General features: G+C 39.8%; 1 long non-coding RNA gene across 1 annotated transcript in view; it reads left to right on the top strand.

Moving 5' to 3' along the window:
* The first annotated feature begins 987 nt into the window (after positions 1 to 987).
* The window catches only part of LOC140531530 (uncharacterized), a 63506-nt gene continuing 50194 nt past the window's right edge, over positions 988 to 14299 (top strand). The window contains exon 1 of the long non-coding RNA XR_011976355.1: positions 988 to 1084. This is a non-coding gene — a long non-coding RNA (uncharacterized lncRNA). The remainder of the gene's footprint in view (positions 1085 to 14299) is intronic.

Genomic DNA, 14299 nt, shown 5'->3' with positions numbered 1-14299 from the left:
CTCCTTTCTTTTTCAGTGCAACTCTCAAAGATTAAAAGTTGCAGAAAATAAAAATTGCTAACATTTATATAGTGCCCTCTGATTTGGAAAACCCTGCACCTATATTACCACGCATCAAGTCAGTGAAGTAGGTGCTGTTATTCTTCCATATTTTATACATGAGGAAACTGAGGCTAAGAGGTTACGTGGCTTTTTCAGAGCTATATACCCAGTAAAGCATTGGAGACCTGATTTAAACTTGAGTCTTTTTGACTCCATGTCTAGTAATAAACCATCTATCTGACAAATTGCATTGTTAGATGGAATTTCCTTGAGCCTGGAGTTCCCTAATGCAGTGAAATTATGGGTCTAGTCTTTCTATTTGTACACACATTGTCTCTGCGAACAAAATAAACTTTTTGAGGCAGGGACTTTTTGTAGTTGGGCATCTCCTGCTTTGCACAGTATGGGAGATATATTGCTAGTTAGAGCTAGAACACGCTCCCCTGGGGACCTGCAGTTCCTCTGCCCCATTACTACACTTGTATAAGGTAACTGAGATCTCAGAGTGCAGTCAGCACTCACTTATGCCTGGATTTGCTGAGTGTGCCAGGAGACGCGCTTGACTTTTGCTTAGGGGGGACTTTGGGATCGTTGACAGAAAGAGCAATGGAAACTATTCTGGGAACTCTGATTGAATCTCTGCGAAATCCTGTGTACACTGGGTGATGACCTGCCGGCTGGTGTTCCCAGTCTGCATTCCCACACATTTCCATCACCGGAGGCTCACAGAAGTTGTCATTTACCTTCCTGTGGGAAGGTAGAGACATAGAGTATTTCAAGTTTTTTCTCACTGCAGGATATTAGGTGAAGGGTGAGGTTTCCAATCCTACCAAAAAAAAAAGTCCCTTTTGCCTCTTGCCCCACTGATGATGACTTCTCAATTATCTGCTTGCACATTCTTTCCTGCTTGGTAATTAGTACCAGCTGTCTCAACTTAAAAGCGAGGAATCCCTTTGAAATCCTCCCTATCCTCCATGCAAATGTGCGACTGAAACGTGATAATTAGGAACTGGACCCACTACAACAGAAGCATGCGTTTCCTGTGAGTGCTGTCGGAGGGGAGGAGGGGAGGACTGAGAACATCTGTTGGGCTGTGTATGTTTTAATTTTCAAATTTTTTTTTCATAAAAAATATGTAACAACAGGGGAGGCAATGTGGTTTGGTGGAAAGACCAGTGACTCCAGTCAAATGAATGAATTTCATTTTTCCTTCTGCCGCTTATTACCTGTATGACTTTGGGTCTCAGTTTCCTCTTTTGTAAAATGAGGAGGTCGGTTTAGATGACCTCTGAGCTTCCAGCTCTAGATTTACAAATTTATAATCTAGGGCAAAGGTTCTTAAACTGGGGTCTGTGGACCTGAATGGGCAAATATGTTACACTTTAATTTTAACATAATTGGCTTCCTCTGTAATTTTATATATTTTATTTTATGCGTTAAAAAACATTCTGAGCGTTCTTTAGGTTTTACCAAATTGCCCAATGGGTCCACAGATGACTTCAAAAAAGGGGATAATGGAACTTTAGGGGCAGCTAGATGGCCGTGGAGAGAGTATAAGAGGGCTGGGAGTCAGGAAGACTCATTTTCCTGAGTTTGAATGTAACCTCAGACATTTACTAGCTGTATGACCTAGAGCAAGTCACTTAACCCTGTTTGCCTCAGTTTCCTCATCTGTAAAATGGGCTGGAGAAGGAAATGGCAAACCACTTTTGCCAAGAAAATGCCAAATGGGGTCATGAAGAGTTAGACATGACTGAAATGACTGAAGAAAGGAACCCTTAGCCTAGGACTTAACCTTGACAAATAATCTCTCCAGAGCAGCTCCATGGGGATTGGCAGAACAAGTAGTTTTTATTCTGATTTTACAGACAGACTCAGAGAGATGATGTGCTTGCCTTTTGGTCACACAGCTATTAAGTACCTGAGCCAGAATTTGAACCCAAGCCTCCTGAGTCTGAATCCAAGGCTCTTTCTATGGCAAGTTGGGGATTTGTTATTCACATAAATCAGGCATGGCCAACGAGTTAATTGCAACTGACTGGGAGATTTTGAAGACCAACACAGTTTAACTCATTGAGCATTTTCGAGGGTATACTATGTGCCAGATGCCATACTAAGAGCTGGGAATGCAAAGACAAAATGAAACCATTCCTCTCCTTAAGGAACTTATGTTCTATTCTGCAGAGGAAGAATATAAGGTTTTGTGTTTGAGGGGGGCCTTACCCAGCTTCATAGTGGCAGGAAAGTTTCACACCTGTCTCGTAGGATACTGCCAAGGAATATAAATCTTAAACCGGGGTAGTACAGTGGATAGAGCATTGGGCCTGGAGTCAGAAAGACAAGTTTAAATCCATCCTCCGCCACTTAACCAGCTATTTGACCCTGGGCAAGTCACTTAACCTCTGTCTCGATTTCTTCATCTGTAAAATGGGGATAATAATGGTGCCTACTTCCCAGAGTTGTGAGGTCTATCTGTAAAATGCTCAACGTAGTGCCTGACATATAATAGGTGCTACATTGTTGTTTAGTGATTTTTAGTTGTGTCTGCCTCCTTGTGACCCCCTCTGGGATTTCCTTGGCAAAGATACTGGAGTGGTTTGCCATTTCCTTCTCCAGCTCATTTTACAAATGAGTAAACTGAGGCAAAGGGACGTAAGTGATTTGCCCAGGGTCCATTAACTAGTATGTGTCTGAGGTCGGATTTGAATTCAGTAAGATGAGTCTTCCTGATTTCAGGCTGGGTACCCTCTCCACTGCACCAAGTACTTGCCCTACATAGTATGTAGATGTTAGCTATTAACTCTATTATACCATTCTGTTGTGAATACTACACACATCTTAGCAAAGACCACTATATACCTCCTCTACCCATTCACTCATATTTCAGTGTTGTAAGGGACTTCTGAGGTCATCTTGCCTAATCCTTACTTGAATCCCCTCTACTCCTTAAAGAAGTGCTTATTCAAACTTTGTTTAAACTTCTCTAAAGATGGGTAACCCAACATCATCACCCAAGGCAATTCCTACTATGGGTTAGTTCTAATTGTTAGAAAGCTTTTCCTTATATCTAGACTAAATTTGGCTAGTCAGAAGTTCCACTCAATTTTCTAAGGACTAAGAAAACCCATGGTATCTACAGATCCCAGGAGTGGGTCATATGTGTACTGTTCTCCTTAATTGGACCTTTTTATTCTGATAACTTGCAGATAAGCAGAGTTCAGGAAGTATGGCCAGGAGAAGGGCTCTAATGATGTTTGCTTCATTATAATTATGAAACCACTCTGTTGTGTCTTCCCCATCATTTACTCAAGTGGTTGCTAAGTAATTTCCAATCCAATCACACAATTAACATGAATGGAGCTGACTGCTAGCTGGCCAGGAAGTACTTTTGCTCATCACTCATTCATTCATTAAGAATTGCCATGAACTGTAATTGGTCATGGTGAAAGATGCTTTCCCCATTTTCCAGTAAATAGAAAATAAAGGACAACACAAAGTTCTCTAGAATAATACTTTTTCTATTTATTAGTTTGATTTCTCATTTAACACTAATATAGTATAGTACAGTTTAATATAATATAATATGTAACAACATAACAAAACATAATATACTATAATATATGCTTTACTGTAATATGCTATGCTATCATATTATGATATGAGGAAGTGATTGGAAAAGCAGGAAGTTCTAGATCTCTTTTCTGACATTCTGACAGTGTGACCTTGGACAAGTAACTTAACCTCTCAGGATGCTAAGCAGCTATCTAAGGTTACAATTTGCAGAGAAGGTGGTAAGCTTCTATTAGTCAAAGGAGTCCCTCATCTACAGCTCCCTACACAGATTAAATCACAGGTCTGGTCCTTCCCAAATGATATTAAATAACATGATATCTTATACTGTTTAATATTTTGTGTATCTATAAGTCATGGAATTTCATAATCGGCAAAGAAATAAAATTCCACATGACACCAAGGGCAATAGGAGAGGACAGGGTGGGTACGAGCAGACTATAAAACAATGCAAAAAGATAAATGACACAGAAGTTGCCTAAAATATGTAATAATCATGGAAAGGTATGATCAGCAAAATATATGAAGAGGCAGTTTTCTAGGAAAGAAACTGAAGCTATCAATAGTCACATGAAAATCTTCCACATCACTAGTAAGAAGAGAAATGCAAGGTCAGGTAACTCTGAGGTTCTACCTCATACCTACCAGACTGGAAAAGTAGACAAATGGAAAATGACAAATGTTGGAGAGACTGTGGGAAAATAGGCACAAGAGTTAGTAAGCCATGAATTCCTTTGACCCAGCATTACTATGAATAGTCCTGTACCACACAAAGATTAAAGAAAAAGGGAAAGGGTCACTATATACAAAAATATTTATAGCTGCTCTTCTTGTCGTGGCAAAGAATTGAAAACAAAGAGTATGTCTATTAATTTGGGAATGGCTGAACAAACTATAGTACATGAACTTAATGGAATACTATCGTGCTATAAGAAAAGATGAAAGAGGATATTCCAGAAAAACTCAGAAGTTCTTCTATGAACTGGTACAGAATGCACTGAATAAAACCAGGAGAACAATGTTTATGATAAAAACAACATTATAAGGATAAATGACTTATAAAGACCTCAAAACTCCAGTCAATGCAATGAATGATAATGATTGCAAGGATGAAACATGCTTCTACTTCCTAACAGAGAGGTGATGTACTAAGGGGACAGACTGGTATGGGTAAGTAGGTAGAGAGATAGACAGAGGTAGATCTATCTATTAATTTGTCTTAATAGTGATAGATATATCCATCCATCTATCTCTGTACGTATAGCTATAGATAAAGATGTGGATACAGAATCTAGTCAATGTGTGAATATGTTTTGCTTGACTATGCACATCTATTATAGGGATATTGTTTTTCTTTTAAAAAATTTTTTCCCTAAGGGACAGGGAGATAGATATGGGAAGGAGAGAAAATAGATTTGTTTAACTAAATACAATAAAATTAACTTAAATATTAATAACAAAAAATAGAATGTATGATAAGAAACAAAGAGGAATAAGTCATATAGTAAGACCAAGGGATAATTGACATACAACCTACATGGTATCTATATAACATTAAAAAATCTAGAGGCAGATCTCCAATGAATTGGGTAAACTGTTCTGGTGGATTTATGGGAAGACACAGATGAGAGTTATACAGGCTGGTAAGGTATGATTGCCATTTCCACCAGTGGATATATTAATAGGATCATGGATTTGTCCAAGTGTACGAATTGAAGGCCCAGAATGTGGGGTCTGCTGGAAGTGAGCAGCTTGCATGCTTAGACCCATTTGTTCCATAACATCGTACATAGGAATAGTAAGAAAAGGACCAGACCAGTGGCACTTTTCCCCACCAATACAAGTCTCTTGGTGCTGGAGTCTAGTCTTAGGAGTTGATTGGGACACTGAGAAGTCATGTGACTTACCCTTTTTTCATTCAGACACTATATATTTCAGGTGAAGCTTCAACCCTGATCTTACTCCAAAGAAAGCTTTCTCTATTTCTTGAGTGAACATACAGTTAAGTTATAAAAATACATCCTTTCTGTCTAGATAATTAGGAATATTTTTATTTCTAAAAGCATCAAATTAAAAAAAACAACAACCTAGTAGCTGAGTCAAAACCATAGCTCCTACTGTATCTTATTTTTAACTTATAGGAAGACTGCTTTTGCAGAGACATTTAAAGATATTTTGCAGCTTGAGATAGATGTAGCAGCTTGGAAAAACCCTTAGATTTCCAGGGAGGGAAATCTGGGGGGGAAGGAATGATAGAATTCCTTTGTGCCCAATTTTAATTCCATACATCCCTCTAACTAGCATTTTTGCCACTTGGTTTTGCTGTCACAGGGGAAAGCTGTATGACATATGAGCAAATGTGTCATAGGTTCTACTGCTCTACCCTGATTCAAAATGAGGTCTTCCTTGATGGAATTACATTTTTATATATTTAACATCTCACAAGCTGACCTTTCACACCCAGAGGTTGAGCTCTCCAAATAAAGATTTCTTCCTGATTTAAATGAGACTGGTTGAAGTTCAATATGTGGCAGTCCTTGATTCCTCTGGACTTTGTGTCTCCCTGATATGGAGGTCTTATCATCATGGTATTAACCAGTAATAGGCTTGACCTAATGAAATGATCTCAAGGGCAAAGATACCTCCATTTGCTGCTCACTTCCTGCTGCTCTGTATTCCTTGGACTTTTCTTTTTCACTTCATAACCAGACAATACTTCCTCTATTATGCTGCAATGGAAAGACCCCTGGGCTTAGAGTCAGAGAAGCTGAATTTAAATTCAATCCTGATACTTACTGTATGTATGAAATAAATATCGAATTTGGTTCACACAGATTGCTAAGTGCTGAGGAGAGATTTGAACCCAGGTACAGGACATAAAGGGATGTCCACTATGGCATGTTCCCTACCCGAATGATCTTCAAGGTCCTAGAAATAAAGAGATTGAATGAACATTTGTCTTTTTTAGTTCTAAACTTGGCAGAGAGAAAATGGTATATGAATCAGCCCTGACGTTGAGCTAACTCTTAAAGGTACTTGTAGGATGATTCAAAAATTCCCTTTAAAGTGATGGAATAGTGATGCCTATCTATGTGGGCACTCTGGTACCCTTTCTTCTTGGGTGGATTAAAAATATGCATGCAATGATGTTTTTTTTACTTTTACATCCTCTTCCTTTCTGAATATATTTCCCACCCCTCATGTCCATTAGGCTTCTGTTCTCCAAACAAAAATAATTACATTCCCTCAGGTTTCCCTTGGACATATCTTCCAAATGTGAATTTTTTCACATACTTGCCTTCAAAATGCCTATTGAAGTCCTTAATGATGATGCAGAGGAAGCCCTCTTCCTAACCATGCTCTATAAGTGAATGAAATTTCAATCTGGGCTCTGAGAATAACTATTGATGATCACCTGAAGGAAGAGATTGCAATATATTAAGAGACATCAGGAAAAACTTCTTCTAGATGGTGGGATTTTAGTTGGAACTTGATGGAATCCAGGGAAAGAAGGAGATGAAGAGGGAGAGAATTCCAGGCATGGGGGAGGGACAGCTAGTGAAAATGCTTGGAGTTGGGAGAGTGTCTAGTCTGAAAAGTAGTAAGAAATTAGTGTCATTGGATTTTGTAGCATGCAGGGGTTGACAGCAACATGTAAGAAGACCAGAGAGGTAGGAGAGGGTCAAGTTCAAACCACAGACACTCAAAAAATGTTTGTTTAATCAAATTGGATAACCATTAGTAAGAAAGGCAACTTGGCAAGGTGGATAGTGAACTGGCCTCTGAATCAAGAGACCCTGGATTCAAGTCATAGCTTTGAAATCTTTTAGTTTATGTGACCCTTGGCAAGTCACTTAATATATCCATGCCCCTGGACAACCCTTTAAGATGAAAAGTTTCAGAACAGTTGCTTGTCTCATTGGTAGAGGGAGTTCCCTCCTTGAGACTTCCCAACTAATAAAAATCACAGGACTGAAACAACAAAGTTAGTAATTATTTGGGAAACCCATTCAGCACATAGCATCATTTTAGACATTGCTAAGCATCATTGCATTAGAATTTTTGAGTATGGCCAGTTCAAACAGGCTATTCATATTTCTCTCTTAATAGGGAATCTGGAATTATGTGGATTTACATATACATCTGAACCATTTTCACTCACATAGAGATGAACAATACTGTATTTCATTAAATCATGTCAGCGTTTTCCTTCTACCCAAAGCTGGTCCCCTCCATCCCAAACTAACTTTTCTTTATTTGGGATTATTCTCCTTACACTCATTCTATATATACTTCTATGTATCAGTTGTATGTCCCCTCAGAATATAACCCTTTGAGGTCAGGGGCACTTTCAATTTTGTTTTTGTACCCCCAATGCCTAGCCCAGCACCTGGGACATACTGTTTGCATTAAGTCATTTACTGGTGTCTGACTCTGCATGACCCCTTTTGGGGTTTTCTTGGCAAAGATACTGGAATGGTTTGCCATTTCCTTCTCTAGGGTCTCCATTTTACATTTATAATAGGTATTTAATAAATACTTGTTAGTAGACTAGTTTATGGTAGAGGAACATGGCAGGTATGAGAATTCTACAATACATTATAAATAACAGTGTAGGAGAAATTCTATCAAAGATGGCACCCAAAGGATGTATGGTGACAGAGAAGAATGGACAGTACCCAAAGAATGTATGGGGAAAATGAGAGTTGACCTATAGATCGTCAATGTGTTCTATACTTCTCTATTAAGAGAAGTTAAAGGCCTCCCACACATAGTTTGGATACCTTGTATAGCAAAACTATAGGAGGATATGAGCAGGAGCTATAGGGTAGGTTGGCATGGGTGGAGGGAATATTTACTTCTATGACATTTTCTATTACATATTGAAATATGTTACTGATAATTGTCACCCAGTGGCTCTAGACTGGTAGCATTTCTATACCCCCTAGTGGTTTCATGGAATATTGAAATAGCCAAGAACTGGACCTTCAAAAGGGCTCTGAGAGAATTTGAGACATCTGGGTAGGTCTGCATAGAGGTCAGGATAGGGCCCTGTTCATTTTGGCATTGGTCAGGTTATTGCTCCAAATAGAGCAAGTTTACAGAGTCCTGGTGGATTTGAGCAGATGGGTCAGTCTGATGATGAATATTGTTCAGTAGTTTCAGTTGTGTCTGACTCTTTGTGATGCCATTTTTTTTTTTCAAGGATACTGTAGTGTTTGCAAATTCATCTCTGGTTCATTTTATTTTATTTTTTTTTCTTTTTTTTTCCCAATTTTTTTTTATTTAACTTTTAACATTCATTTTCACAAAATTTTGGGTTACAAATTTTCTCCCCTTTTATCTCCCCCCCCCCCCAAACACCAAGCATTCTAATTGCCCCTATGACCAATCTGCTCTCTCTTCTATAATCCCTCTCTGCCCTTGTCTCCATCTTCTCTTTTGTCCTGTAGGGCCAGATAGCTTTCTATACCCCTTTACCTATATTTCTTATTTCCTAGTGGCAAGAACATTACTCGACAATTGATCCTAACACTTTGAGTTCCAACTTCTTTATCTCCCTCCCTCTCCACCCCTTCCCTTTGGAAGGCAAGCAATTCAATATAGGCCAAATCTGTGTAGTTTTGCAAATGACTTCCTTAATAGTTGTGTTGTATAGGACTAACTATATTTCCCTCCATCCTATCCTGTCCCCCATTACTTCTATTCTCTTTTGATCCTATCCCTCCCCATGAGGGTCGACCTCAAATTGCACTCTCCTCCCCATGCCCTCCCTTCTATCATCCCCCTCACCCTGCTTATCCCCTTATCCCCCACTTTCCTGTATTGTAAGATAGGTTTTCATACCAAAATGAGTGTGCATTTTATTCTTTCCTTTAGTGGAATGTGATGAGAGTGAACTTCATGTCTTTCTCTCACCTCCCCTCTTTATCCCTCCACTAATAAGTCTTTTGCTTGCCTCTTTTATGAGAGATAATTTGCCCCATTCCATTTCTCCCTTTCCCTCCCAATGTATTTCTCTCTCACTGCTTGATTTCATTTTTTTAAGATATGATCCCATCCTCTTCAATTCACTTTGTGCACTCTGTCTCTATGTGTGTGTGCATGTGTGTGTGTGTAATCCCACCCAGTACCCAGATACTGAAAAGTTTCAAGAGTTACAAATATTGTCTTTCCATGTAGGAATGCAAACAGTTCAACTCTAGTAAGTCCCTTATGACTTTTCCTTGCTGTTCACCTTTTCATGGTTCTCTTCATTCTTGTGCTTGGAAGTCAAATTTTCTTATCAGCTCTGGTCTTTTCATCAAGAAAATTTGAAAATCCTCTATTTTATTGAAAGACCATTTTTTCTCCTGAAGTATTAAACTCAGTTTTGCTGGGCAGGTGATTCTTGGTTTTAGTCCTAGTTCCTTTGACTTCTGGAATATCCTATTCCATGCCCTTTGATCCCTTAATGTAGAAGCTGCTAGATCTTGTGTTATCCTGATTGTATTTCCACAATACTTGAATTGTTTCTTTCTAGCTGCTTGCAATATTTTCTCCTTGACCTGGGAACTCTGGAATTTGGCCACAATGTTCCTAGGAGTTTCTCTTTTTGGATCTCTTTCAGGCGGTGTTCTGTGGATTCCTTAAATATTTATTTTGCCCTCTGGTTCTAGAATCTCAGGGCAGTTTTCCTTGATAATTTCATGAAAGATGATGTCTAGGCTCATCTTTTGATCATGGCTTTCAGGTAGTCTGATAATTTTTAAATTGTCTCTCCTGGATCTATTTTCCAGGTCAGTTGTTTTTCCAATGAGATATTTCACATTATCTTCCATTTTTCCATTCTTCTGGCTTTGTTCTGTGATTTCTTGCTTTCTCATAAAGTCCTTAGCCTCCATCTGTGCCATACTAATTTTGAAAGAACTATTTTCTTCTGTGAGCTTTTGAATCTCCTTTTCCATTTGGCTAATTCTGCTTTTGAAAGCATTCTTCTCCTCATTGGCTTTTTGAACCTCTTTTGCCAATTGAGTTAGGCTAATTTTCAAGGTGTTATTTTCTTCACTATTTTTTTGGGTCTCCTTTAGCAGGGAGCTGATTTGCTGTTCATGCTTTGACTTCATGTCTCTCATTTCTCTTCCCAGCTTTTCCTCCACCTCTCTAACTTGATTTTCAAAATTGTTTTTGAGCTCTTCCATGGCCTGAGCCCATTGGGTGGGCTGGGACACAGAAGCCTTGATTTCTGTGTCTTTGCCTGATGGTAAGCATTGTTTTTCCTCATCAGAAAGGAAGGGAGGAAATGCCTGTTCACTAAGAAAGTAACCTTCTGTAGTCTTATTTCTTTTCCCTTTTCTGGGCATTTTCCCAGCCAGTGACTTGACCTCTGAATATTTTCCTCACACCCACCTCGCCTCCTGATCCTCCCAGCCAGCGTTTGGGATCTGAGATTCAAATGCTGCTTCCAGCCTTAGGGCTTTTGGCGGGGGCAGGGCTGCTATTCAGTGTGAGATTAAGTTCAGGTGGTCAGGTCGGGGCAGGGCCGCCTCACGGGCTCAGTTCCCTCAGGAAGTTTATGCACAGACCTTCAACAATGGATCCAGGCTCCTGCCTGCTTGGGGAGCCCCGGTCTGCCGCTGCCCCTCAGCTCCTGTCTCCCGAGGGGGCCCGAGCCATGGGGGCACCCCACTCCCCCCTCGACCTGCCAAAGAGACTCTTTCACCGACCCCCGTCACCTGTGGGTGGAGGGACCTGTGCGGCCGCTGGAGATCCCGTCCCTGAAGCCCACTCGGATCTCCTCCTCTCGGTGCCTCGGCCACGGCAGGGCTGCACTCAGCTCCCAGTCCTGGCACCCAGTCCGCAGCGCGAAGGACCTTTTGCGAGAGGTCTGCAGGTCTCTCCGGAACAGAAATCTCCCTCGCTCCAATGTTCTGTGGCCTCTGGGTACAGAATTCGTCGTGAGTTACCTCTTGTAGTTATTCCATGGGTTGTGGGTTCGGAGCTATGTGTATGTGCATCTTTCTACTCCGCCATCTTGCCGGTTCATTTTAAAGATGAACAGGGTTAAGTGACTTCCCCAAGATCCCATAGCTAGTAAATATTTGAGGTCAGATTTGAACTCTGGCCTTCTTGACTCCAGACCCTGTCAGCTGCTCACTGATGGATATTCGAATATAAAGGCCATCTTTGTTTTTGTCTTTCTAATCCACAAATATTTGTTGAGAACCAACTGTGGGAAGGACCTTGCATTGAAGGTATATGTTTGTGCATGGGGGTGGATGTAGAATAGTAATTAGAACACTGAATTTGGAGTCAGAATTCAAATCCTTCCTTTGAGCCTTAATATATATATGACTTGGGGGAAGTCAATGCATACTTGTTTTGAACCTCAGTTTCCTCATCTGCAAAATGAGAAGATTGGACTGGGTGGCCCCTAAGATTCTTTCTAATTCTAACTCTATAATCCTGTGACCTGTGTTTGCCTGTTTTTTTTTTTTTCTTCTGGTCAAACTGCTTTGAATGGGTGACATTGAGAGGAAGTTGCAGATGAAGAAAGAGTTTGAACTTTTACTGGAATGTTTCCTCTTTTCCAGTTTCTCACTGTGGAGAGATGTTCTCAGGAACCCTGACTTTTGTATCAAATGATTCACTACTCATCCTCCTTTGTGCAAGTCTCTCTCCCTTTTTAACCTCTATTTGATCCCAGGCAGTTCAGTTTCTCAGAGATTGTTTCCTCATCTACAAAATGGGGATAATACCCACATTGGCCCAAACTATGGTGACTCCATGAAATTTGTTTTAGCTCTAAGACCTATGATCCTATAAGAATCTTCCATAGAAAATCAATGTGATGCGATGAGTTTGGAATCAAAGTACCAGGATACTTACTACTGACAAGTCATTTAATCTCTGTGGAACTCAGATTGGTTACCTGTAAAATGAGAAAAGTTAAACTGTATATAACTTTATGATTTCATGCATAATTTTCTTTATATCTTGAAATGTTTGAGTTTGTTGATGATTGTCATATGAGAAATACATGAAAATACTTTTAAAAAGTATTCATGGTCATGTAAATGAAACAAGTGTGGGTGATGATGAGATAAAAAATGTGGCCCATAGATTGAATTGCGTGACCTCTGGGATATTGTCATGCTTAAATTGTATGATTTAATGTATTCACAAAAAATAAAATGAGGTTTTACTTTTTATAAACATTGGAGCATATCTTGATGGACCATGAAGCAGAGTTTGATGAGGATAGGGCTTTCCCACGGGACAATGAAATTTAGGAGAAGACAATGACATTTGCATTTTTTCAGTAAGAGTAAGCTTCTCTCCTCTGATTTTTCCATTAGCCTGGTGCAAGCTGTCATCACCTCCCTGGCTAGTGCATCTGTCTAACTCAAGGTTCTCCCCATTCCATTCCATCCTCCATTTAGCTACTGAAGTGATTTTTCCTGAAATGCAAATCTGACGATGTCAGTCTCCCTGCCACTCATTAAATTCCAGTGGCTTTCCCTATTACTTCTAAGATCAAATACGAAATGCTCTGTTTGACATTCAGAGCCCTTTATCACCTAACTTTCTAGGCCTTGCCAGTCTTCTTAGACTGACATATACTCTTCAGTCCAAAGATATTGACTTCTTGGCTGTCCCACGAACAAGATGCTGTATCTCTCAGTTTCTGGCATTCTCTCTGAGATGCCTGAAATATTCTCCCTCCTCCACTGCAACTATTGACTTCGGCTTTCTTTAAGTCCCAGCTAATATCTCATCTTCTATAGGAAGCTTTCTGTAATCTTTCTTAATTTCAGTACTTTCTCTCTGTTAACCTTTTCTTATTCATCCAGTTGTTGCCAAAACCTGGCATTGAACCAGGGAGTCTTAGGTCTTCAGTTTAATGTTCTCCCAACTGAGCTATTTCATTGTGCTGATCTCATAGTTGTATGCCTTTGAAACCTGGATAGTCTACCAGTGCCATGCCAGGAAACTGAACTGCTTCCATTTGAATTGAAATCTCTGAAGATTCTGAAGATCATTTGTCAGGATAAGTTTCCAGACACTGAGGATCTTACTCAACTAAGCTGCCAAGCATTTACTCTCTGCCTCAGAGAGGGTAATTGTGTTGGGCTGGCCACATTGTTCAAATGCAAAACATATGCCTTCCAGAAAGACTATTTTATGGAGAACTCCCATAGGGCAAGCACTTACAGAGTGGTCAGAAAAAGCGATACAAGGATACTTTCAAGTTCTCTCTTAAGAACTTTGGAATTAATTACTGACATGAGAGACACTAGCACAGGACCATTCAGCATGGCCCACATCAGAAAAGGTGTTGTGTTCTATGTGAAAAGCAGAATTGAAACAGCTCAAAGGAAACACAGGATGCGCAGATTTAGAGAATCCACCCCAAATGTTCACATGGATTATTTGTGCCTGACCTGTGGTAGAGCATTCTGAGCTCATATTGCTCTGGTCAGCCACAGTCCAACACTTTGAAACTTGGCTCTAGTGGTGGCATTTTAGTCCTCTTTGAGAATAAAGGACAACAACCAACCAACCATTTATCCAGTATCTAGCTTATCTGTACATATTTGTTTGCATGGTGTCTGATCCATTAGATTATAAATTCATTGCAATCTGGAGCCATGCCCAAAGGGCTATAAAACCATGTATACCCTTTGACCAAGGGATACCACTAATA

Source organism: Notamacropus eugenii, chromosome 3 (assembly GCF_028372415.1).
Source record: "Notamacropus eugenii isolate mMacEug1 chromosome 3, mMacEug1.pri_v2, whole genome shotgun sequence".
Taxonomy (NCBI): domain Eukaryota; kingdom Metazoa; phylum Chordata; class Mammalia; order Diprotodontia; family Macropodidae; genus Notamacropus; species Notamacropus eugenii.
The sequence above is the reverse complement of the archived record's forward strand: the minus strand, read 5'-3'. Positions and strand labels throughout refer to the sequence as shown.